The sequence below is a fragment of the Bombyx mori genome, chromosome 17 (assembly GCF_030269925.1).
Source record: "Bombyx mori chromosome 17, ASM3026992v2".
NCBI classification, from domain to species: domain Eukaryota; kingdom Metazoa; phylum Arthropoda; class Insecta; order Lepidoptera; family Bombycidae; genus Bombyx; species Bombyx mori.
The window spans coordinates 14407505-14417838 of NC_085123.1; positions in this window are offsets into that span (position 1 = coordinate 14407505).

Below are 10334 nucleotides of genomic sequence, written 5' to 3' on the forward strand. Positions count from 1 at the left end.
TTTCGGACGTAACCCACGGGTGGTGGTGGGCCACTTTTGGCCTGCCCTTTGATGGAGAAGTGAGCCGGCGTTGCTTACGCATCTTCCGGCCGCTGGTCGCCATGTCCCCGGCTTCGGCTACAGGGGCACGCCCTCCAGAGGAGGGTACCGGTATACCGGCGTGGCTTCGTGGTTGTTGCTCTAATGAGCGTCGGGCGGTGGTCTGTCGTGTTGCTCGTTGCACTCGGCGGGCCGCCGGCCAACCCGTAATCCTCACCGCGTGGGGGACGGGGGCCGCTGCCGCGAGGCACGGGGCCGCGAGGACGTAAACCTCTTTAAAAAATGCCCCAATCCTAAGCTCTGGTGCCCGGCGATGGGATGAATGGCTGGAGGGAGTCCAGTCCTGAGGGTACCAACCAGACCCCAGGGGACCGACCCCTGGTTAATAAAAAAGGAAACAAAACATGAAATGGCATCTGTGAGAAAAGTAATACCCCAGGAGGGTACCTCCCGCTCCGCGGGGGGAGAATCCCTCCGTGCGGTCGAGCGATCGGCCGCACGCTGCCCCACCGTTTCTGGGGGGGGCACACACTGTCACGCAGAAGGGGGCGACAGCACGGGTCGCGTAAGGGACAGGGTCCCCACCGTGCGCCTCGAGCGCTGCGAGAGCCTTATCTCGCTCTACTCGGCGCGGAGCTCCGCGAGGGGCGACGCGTCCAGTGGGCGGGAGACACCGGCGCTGTTCACCGACACTCGACAGCGGACTCGGCGGAAGCGGAAGTCGGCCCGACGGCCGGCGTCCTCCGCTCCGTCTGACTCGTCCGAGGGTGAGCCTGCCAGCGCCAAATATATGGCGTTGGCGGAAGGGCCGGCGGCTGCTGCGGCGCCGCCCGCCACAGATTGTGACGCAGTCTCTTCTCGCGGACTGGCTGCTGCCTCCTCGGCGCAGTCCAGGGCCGCCTGCTGTGAGGCAAGAGGAAAAGCGGAAACCGGAGAGGTCGCGCGTTTGGAGCGCTGCCTGGCCGGGGTGGGTCCCTCTGACCCCTTCCGAGCATTCGAGGTGGTTGGGAAATTGGTTTCCGCAGTCGTGGCAACATCCGGCGGTGGACTCAAGGGTGACTGCGTGCGGGCCTTAAAATCCGGAGCGGCCACCCTAGAAGAACGTCTGAGGGAAGTGGTAGACCGCACCACAACGACGGAGACGGCGGGCTTGCGGCAGGAAGTGGCCCTGCAGCACGCCCGCCTCGAGCAACTCTCGAACGAGAATGGCAAACTTCGGGCGGAGAATGGGCAGCTGCGAGTGGACATGGCCGAGTTGAGGACCATGGTTGCCGACCTCATCGAGCGGCAACGCAGCTCGGCCCCTGCCCCTCCTCCGCCCGAAGCGGAAGGCCTCAGTGAGGTGGACGAGTTGAGGCGGCAGCTCCTCATACAGGAGGCGCGCAGCTCCAAGGTGGAGCGCGCGAGACCGCCCCTCGCTCACGAGGCTAACGGAAGTACGCCTGTGCCGGCACCCCGCAGGAGTGTGCAGCCCGCTGTAAAAGCATACAGCGGGAAGAAGAAGGCTACACCCGCGCGAGCTCCCGCTGCGGCTGCACCTAAACCCGCGGCTGCAGGGGCGCCGGCACCCACGGCCCCTGCATCAAAACCGGTGTCCGCTCCTGCCCCGTCCCAGCCTGCGAAGGCGGGGCCTGGCAGGAGCCGAATCAAAAAGAAGGGGCGGACCAACGCCGCCAAACCGGCACCGACCCCCCAGCCCCGCCCACTGCCCCCAGCCCCGGCCAACATGGACGAGGCCTGGACGACGGTGGTGCGGCGAGGGCCCAAAAAGGTTGCGGCGCCTGTCGCGCCGCGCCCCAAGCCCGCCCCTACGGCCGCCGCTCCCCGCCAAGAGGGTCGAGCGGAGCCTAGGGGCCGAACTGGACGAAGGAGGCCGCGCGCCCCGCGGTCGGCTGCAGTAGTCGTGGAGCTGCTGCCGGCCGCCAAAGAACGGGGCATCACGTACCACGACGTGATGACTCAGGCGCGCGGCGGCGTAAATGTGGACGCCCTCGGCGTGGAGGGTGGCCTGAAGGTCCGGCAGACGGCCAACGGGGCCCGCCTGGTAGAATGCCCCGGCGCGAATTCCAGCGCCGCGGCAGAAAAACTGGCGGTCCGTCTGCGGGAAATCTTGCCGGACCCCGAGGTGGTGCGCATCGCGCGGCCCGTAAAAATGGCGGAAGTGAAGATTACGGGCCTCGACGAGTGCGCCACGAAGGAGGAGGTCGCCGCGGCCATCGCGTCGCAGGGCAACTGCGCCCTCGCCGACGTCAAAGTCGGGGAGCTCCGGGCGACGTACTCCGGAACCCGGACGGCGTGGGCGCGTTGCCCGGTAGCAACGGCGAACCTCCTGGCCACCCCTCCACAGGGTCGGCCTTCGGACAGCCCAGGATGGCTGCGCGTGGGCTGGGTAGTGGCCCACGTGCAACTGCAGGAGAGCAGGCCGTGGCGTTGTCTTCGGTGCTTCGGCACCGGCCACGGCCTCGCCAAGTGCCCCTCGACAGTGGACCGCAGCGACCTGTGCTTCCGCTGCGGCCAACCGGGGCACAAGGCAGCCTCCTGCACCGCAGCCGCGCCGCACTGTGTCTTGTGCGACGCGGCTAAAAGGAAGGCCGACCACCGGGCCGGGGGCCCGGCGTGCAAGTCCGCCCCCTCCTCTACAAAAACGAGGAGGGGCGGAAAGAAAAAGAAGCCGGCTGCAAAAAGGGCAGCCGGTGAGTCAGCTCCCGCCGCGGCACGAGAAGAGCCGCAGGGCGGGACAGACGAGGGAGCGATGGACGTAGCCCCGTAATGGGTTGCGTCCATCGCTTCCTCCAATGTAATTTGAACCACTCCGCCAGGGCACAGGATCTCCTCGTCCACACCATGGCGGAGTGGTCAATCGATGTTGCTGTCGCCGCGGAGCCGTATTTCGTCCCCACCGACCAGGACTGCTGGATCGGGGACGTCGACGGCTCAGTGGCCATTATATTACGACAGTCCGCGGCGTTACCCCCCTTGGATATGGTGGCCAGGGGACCCGGGTACGTCGCGGCTAGGATCGACGGGACCGTCGTGATCGGGGCGTACTTTTCTCCGAATAGGAGCCTCGCCGAGTTCGAGCGGTTTCTGGGCGGGCTCGAGGCGCTTTTACACCGCCTCGGGTCCCGCCCTGTCATCGTCGCGGGGGACCTCAATGCCAAGTGTACGGCTTGGGGTTCCCCCCGCACGGATTCGCGAGGCGGGGCCCTTTCGGAGTGGGCGATCGCGACCGGCCTCTGTCTCCTAAACAGAGGCACGGTCGCGACTTGCGTGCGGTGGAACGGGGAATCTCACGTGGACGTGACGTTCGCGTCCCCGTCCGCCGTGCGCCGCACCCGCGGCTGGCGCGTACTCGAGGGGGCGGAGACGCTCTCGGACCACAGATACGTCCGATTCGAGCTCTCCGCCTCCTCCTTGTCGTCGTCGTCAGCCGTGGGCGCCCGCGGCGAGGAGGAGCTCCCGCAAGGTGCGCCCCGTTCGTTCCCCAGGTGGGCCTTGAAACGGATGAACAAGGAGTTGCTGATGGAGGCGGCCGCTGTTGCTGCGTGGGCGCCAAAACCCGCGCGACTCGCGGACGTGGATGCGGAGGTCGACTGGTTCCGGGGCACCATGGCAAACATTTGTGATGCCGCCATGCCCCGGGTCGGCCCCCGAGCACCACGTGGGGGTGCGTTCTGGTGGTCGCCCGAGATCGCAAGACTCCGCGAGGAGTGCGTGAGGGCGCGCCGCCGGAGCGCACGCCACCGCCGCCGCCGTCGTCGCGACGCTGCGTTCGCGGAGACGGCGGCCCAGCTGCACGCTGACTGTCGTCAAAAGCAGACGGCGCTGCAGCTGGCCATCGGCGAGGCCAAGAAGCAGAGCATGAAGACTCTCCTGGAGTCGCTCGACGAAGATCCCTGGGGGCGCCCATACAAGATGGTTCGCAGGAAACTGCAGCCGTGGGCGCTCCCGGTGACCGAGCGGCTCCAGCCTCGGCAGCTGCGGGAAATTGTTGCGGCACTCTTCCCGCCGGCAGCAGGGGGGGACTTTGAGCCCCCCCAGATGGACGCCACGTGGGGCACGCCTCCGCGTCGCCCCAGCGTTCCCGCTGCCGAGGAGCCCCCTCCCCCTATCACGGGGGCGGAGATCCATGCGGCCGTGTCCAGAATGAGAGCGAAGGACGCGGCCCCCGGCCCTGACGGCGTTCACGGCCGGGTCTGGAGCTTGGCCTTCGAGGCCCTAGGGGACCGGCTCGGGGGGCTTTTCGAAGCGTGCCTCGAGTCGGGACGGTTCCCGTCGAAATGGAAGACGGGCAGACTGGTCCTTCTGCGGAAGGACGGGCGCCCCGCGGACTCACCCGCGGGCTATCGCCCCATCGTGTTGCTGGACGAAGCGGGCAAGATGCTCGAGAGGATCGTCGCGGCCCGCATCGTCCGGCACCTGACCGAGACGGGTCCCGATCTTTCGGCGGAACAATACGGCTTCAGAGAGGGCCGCTCGACGATAGACGCAATTCTGCGCGTGCGTGCCCTCTCCGACGAAGCCGTATCCCGGGGCGGGGTGGCGATGGCGTTATCCTTAGATGTAAGGAACGCCTTCAACACCCTGCCCTGGTCGGTGATCGCGGGGGCGCTGGAGTATCACGGCGTCCCCGCATACCTCCGCCGACTGATCGGCTCCTACCTCGAGGGCAGGTCGATCCAGTGCATCGGACACGGTGGGGCGATGTACCGCTTCCCCGTCGAGCGCGGTGTTCCGCAGGGGTCTGTCCTGGGCCCCCTGCTGTGGAACATCGGCTACGACTGGGTCCTGCGGGGCGTCATTCGGGGTCCCCTCCCCGGGCTGAGCGTAATATGTTACGCCGACGACACGTTGGTCGTGGCTCCGGGGAGGGACTACCGGGAGTCTGCCCGTCTGGCGTGCGCAGGCGTGGCACACGTCGTCACAAGGATCCGACGGCTGGGACTCGAGGTGGCGCTCGACAAAACCCAGGCCCTGTTGTTTCACGGGCCGGGACGAGCGCCGCCTCTGGGTGCCCACCTCGTGATCGGAGGCGTCCGCGTCGGGGTCGGGGTGACCGGTCTTCGGTACCTCGGCCTTGAACTGGATGGTCGGTGGAACTTCCGCGCTCACTTTGCGAAGTTAGGCCCTCGACTGATGGCGACGGCCGGCTCTTTGAGCCGGCTGCTTCCAAACGTCGGGGGTCCCGATCAGGTGGCGCGCCGCCTCTACATGGGGGTGGTGCGGTCGATGGCACTATACGGCGCGCCCGTATGGTGCCACGCCCTGACCCGCCAGAACGTCGCCGCGCTGCGACGTCCGCAGCGCGCGATCGCGGTCAGGGCGATCCGAGGATACCGCACCGTCTCCTTCGAGGCGGCGTGCTTGCTCGCCGGGGCGCCACCCTGGGACCTGGAGGCGGAGGCGCTCGCTGCCGATTACCGGTGGCGTAGCGACCTCCGCTCTAGGGGGGAAGGGCGCCCCAGCGAAGGTGTAGTTCGAGCGCGGAGGCTCCACTCTCGGCGGTCCGTGCTGGAGGCGTGGTCTCGCCGCTTGGCGGATCCGTCGGCCGGCCTCCGAACCGTCGAGGCGGTCCGCCCGGTTCTCGCGGACTGGGTGGGCCGCGACCGCGGATGCCTCACCTTCCGGCTAACGCAGATGCTTACCGGCCATGGTTGTTTCGGCCGGTACTTGCACAAGATAGCCGGAAGGGAACCGACGGCGCAGTGCCACCACTGCGCGGACCGCGACGAGGAAGACACAGCGGAACACACATTGGCGCGTTGCTCTGGATTTGACGAGCAACGCGCCGCCCTCGTCGCGGTCATAGGAGAAGACCTCTCGCTGCCGCGCGTCGTGGCTACGATGCTCGGCAGCGACGCGTCCTGGAAGGCGATGCTCGACTTCTGCGAGTCCACCATCTCGCAGAAGGAGGCGGCGGAGCGAGAGAGGGAGAGCTCTTCCCTTTCCGCACCGATCCGTCGCCGTCGAGCCGGGGGCCGGAGGCGGGAATACGCCCGTACGTCCCGGCCCCTGTAGGTGGCGGCCTCCCCCCGGTGAAGGTCAAGGGGCGACCTGAGGGGGTGAGGCCGCGCGGCGCGCTACCAGCACTCTAGCGCGCTGCCGTGGAGTGAATAGAGCGACCGGTCGACGGTGTATCGCGTCCCGACCCGGCAGGCTGGTTCTGGTCCAGCGGGGTATTCCGGGACACCAGCGGCACCGTCTGGGCGGCCCGACGGGTTGCTGTACCGAGACGGCCGACGTTTCAGAGCCTTCGATTCGCCTCGAAGGCTCCGTCGGCTGGGCGTCCTTGGGGTGAGCCGCGCCGTCTGGTTGTAGTGTTGACCGCGGTAGCCCCCCTACCTCATCCGGGTTCTGACCTCGGAGGGGATCGGACGTCGGGTGTAAGAGTGCAGAGGAGTCGTTTAGTGGGTGGGCTCTAAAATCCTTGGGCCCGCGGTCTGCTCACAACACCATGCAGATCGTTGAGTCTCACATACCCCGCGCGCCCCTTTTGCGCGGGGACCTCGTAGGAGGTTCGGCCCTCTACCCGAAAAAAAAAAAAAAAAAAAAAAAAAAAAAAGGCTTCCTGTGGCACTCACAGCCTAGCGATCTTCCCAAACCCTCTCATACCCCGCTGACTGTCGTTTTCACGACATAGGCACTCCCCCTCCCTGCTATCTTGCTAGCTAGTACAGCGCAGGGAGGTTCTCCCAAACCAGAGGACTCGCCTTTCGGCGAGTTAAACAAAAGTCCCGGGGCCGTCCCCCCGGGCGAAAACATCGAAGATGGATGAAGAAATGGTAGGATTTTTTGGGTCACTTCGGGAGAAGTACCCAAATCTCACGGCCGAATTCGCGGCCTATAGGGCCACTCACGTGAATCCCCCCGCGTCCCTCGCCGCGTCGCTTAAAGCCTCGCTGGCATGTCCCGCCCCCGTAACAAGTTCGAGCGCACGTTCCCACGTAGCGACTCATGAAGCGCCTAGCGCTACCCCCGTCCCCGCGCCCGCGTCGATTACGTCATTTTCGTCCGTCGCGACCTCATTAGTGTCAAGCTCAGGCTCCGATACCAAATCGGAGATGGACTTCAAATCCGCGTCCAGTCCTTAGCCCGGACCCTCGGATGGGTTCCAAACCGTCTCGCGCGGTAAAAAGCATACCCGCGTCGTGGAGTCCCGGAGCTCCACGACCAAGCAAACCAAATCCGCAACCGCCTCCCGTCCGCAGGTAGTCGTGACACCGGAGTCGGACTCCGCTCACCGCATAACTCCACCGTCGCGTCCCAAACCCGCGCCCGCCGCACATAAAATCGTTGTCCCGCCCCCGCTGATACTCCAGGAATCAGGTTGGAACCGGGTTTCCCAGGCCCTTTAGGCCAATAAAATCAATTATACCCATGCGCGTAACGTCGTGCATGGGATGCAGATCAAGGTCGCAACGCCGGGCGACCATAGGGCCCTCTCCGCCTACCTCCGAAAGGAGAACATAGGTTTCCACACCTATGCTCTTCAGGAGGACCGCGAACTCCACGTAATAATACGCGATGTCCCGAAGGAGCTCGACATCGAGTACATTAAGGAGGATCTGGCCGCTCAGTTCCTCCCGTTAGTTAGTGTGCACCGGATGCACAGTGGTCGGGGCAAGCAGCCCTATAATATGATTTTGGTCGCACTCGAACCCACCCCGGAGGCCAAAAAGAAGATCGCATGTCTCTCGACAATTTGCGGCCTATCCGGGGTCGCCACCGAAGCCCCCCATAAACGTGGCACTCCCGGGCAGTGCTACAGATGCTAACTTTATGGCCACTCTGCGCGTAATTGCCACGCGCGTCCCCGTTGCTTGAAGTGCTTCGGCGATCACGCAACAACCGATTGCTCGCGAGTTAGGGAAACCGCGACTGAACCCCCAATTTGTGTCCTATGCCATAAGCAAGGGCGCCCCGCGAATTACCGTGGATGTTCTAGGGCTCCGCGTAAACGTCCGAATCATCCAGTCCCCCGAACCGTCGGCCCAAAGACTTCGGCGCCTTCAGTGCCGAAACCCGCCTTCGTGCCGGCTGCGGTTCCCACCGTCTCGGCGTGGAAAAAACCACTGCCGTTTACGAAGGCGGGAACGCAAACCGCACCCCAGCCCCGGCTCGCGACACGCCCCGCGCCCCAGCCCCTGCTCGTACCTCGCCCCGCGCCCGCTTTCCGTCCCCCGCAACCCTCTGCCGTCAACGACTTCGCGCTCGTGCGCGACTTCGTCACCGCGGTCAACTTCGACCGTCTGCAATCATTCGCAGACGCTATTCGTAGGTCGGTAACCCCCGAACAGTGGCTCGCAGCCGCGTTCGACCACATGGACGTATACGAGTCCGTGTCCCGTACTTTATAAATCTTTACCGGTAATCAATGGAGTGAAACGGTAGAGAAAAACCATTTTCCCTTACGTTAGCATTCTACAATGATAACGGACTCGCGCGGCAACGCGATCAAATTTTCGAATTCCTCCGCGACAATCTTGTAGATATTTTGTTAGTGCAGGCGACCTGCCTGAAGCCCTCGCGTCGTGACCCAAAAGTCGCGAATTACGTCATGGTTAGGAATGACAGACTCACCGCCTCCAAAGGCGGGACTGCTATTTACTATAGGCGGGCCCTGCACGTTGTCCCTCTCGATACTCCCTCGCTCTCACATATCAAGGCGTCAGTGTGCCGTATCTCGCTGACGGGACACCAGCCGATCGTCATCGCATCCGTATATCTCCCCCCGGACAAGCCCCTCCTGAGCAGTGACATCGAGTCACTGTTCGGCATGGGAAACTCTGTCATCCTGGCAGGCGATTTAAATTGCCACCACACTAGGTGGAACTGCCATCGTACAAATGTTAACGGTAGGCGTCTCGACGCGTTTATAGACGACCTCACCTTTGAAGTAGTCGGTCCCCCAACTTCAACATGTTATCCGTATAACATCGCGCTCCGTCCGAGCACTATAAACCTGGCACTGCTTAGGAACGTAACTCTGCGCTTGCGTTCCATCGAAGCACTGTCAGAGCTCGACTCAGACCACCGACCTGTCGTTATGCAGCTCGGTCGCCCTCACAACCCAGTCACTGTTACGAGGACCATGGTGGATTGGAATAAGCTAAGCACGTGCTTAGCCGAAGCCGCTCCACCAATCCTCCCTTACGGCCCGGATTCGAATCTATCCCCCGAGGACACCGTCGAGTCCATAAACATCATTACCGATCACATCTCTTCCGCGATCATTAGATCTTCAAAAGAAGTCAATGTGGAGGACAGCTTCCACCGCATCAGACTGTCCCCCGATCTTAGGAATCTCTTAAGAGTTAGGAACGCGGCAATCCGGGCCTACGATCGTCTTCCCACGCATTCAAACCGGATTTGGATGCGTCGTCTACAACGCGAAGTCCACTCCCGCCTAAGCGACGCGCGTAACGATAATTGGCATAGTTATTTAGAACAACTCGCGCCCTCCCACCAAGCATACTGGCGACTAGCTAGGACTCTCAAATCCGAAACTACCGCTACTATGCCTCCCCTCGTACGCCCTTCAGGCCAACCACCGGCATTCGATGACGATGACAAGGCTGAGCTGCTGGCCGATGTACTGCAAGAGCAGTGCACCACCAGCACTCAATACGCGGACCCCGAACACACCGAGTTAGTCGACAGGGAGGTCGAGCACAGAGATCCCTGCCACCCTCGGACGCGTTACCCCACATTACCACTGACGAAGTTAGAGACGCGATCCACAACGTCCAACCTAGGAAGGCACCCGGCTCCGACGGCATCCGCAACCGCATTTTAAATGCCGCTATGACACACTGCATCTTTCCCGCGGTGTGGAAAGAAGCGGTCGTTATCGGTATACATAATCCGGGCAAACCGAGAAACGAAACCTCTAGTTACCGTCCGATTAGTCTCCTCCCGACTATAGGAAAAATTTACGAACGGCTCCTTCGTAAACGCCTCTGGGATTTCGTTACCGCGAATAAAATTCTCTTCATCAATTTGTGTTGCGACCGTAGATAGTGGACGTCTCCGTGGTTGTTGCAGCATTATCGTTTCTTTTAAGTTTTAATTTTTAATTTTAAATTGTGATTTGTCGTTTTCAATTCATCGGTGGCTCCTTGTTCTTCCTTAACGTTTTTAACGGCTGACTCCGCATTTTGGGCGGTGTAACAGATATAGAAGCTTGGTAAGATACGCTTTAGCTTTCTTATTGTGGCTGCCTCTCGCTTGAGCCTGCCTGTGGGTGCTTGTTTGCTTGACACGCATGTGCGTTTTGAGTGTATCGAGCCGAAGAA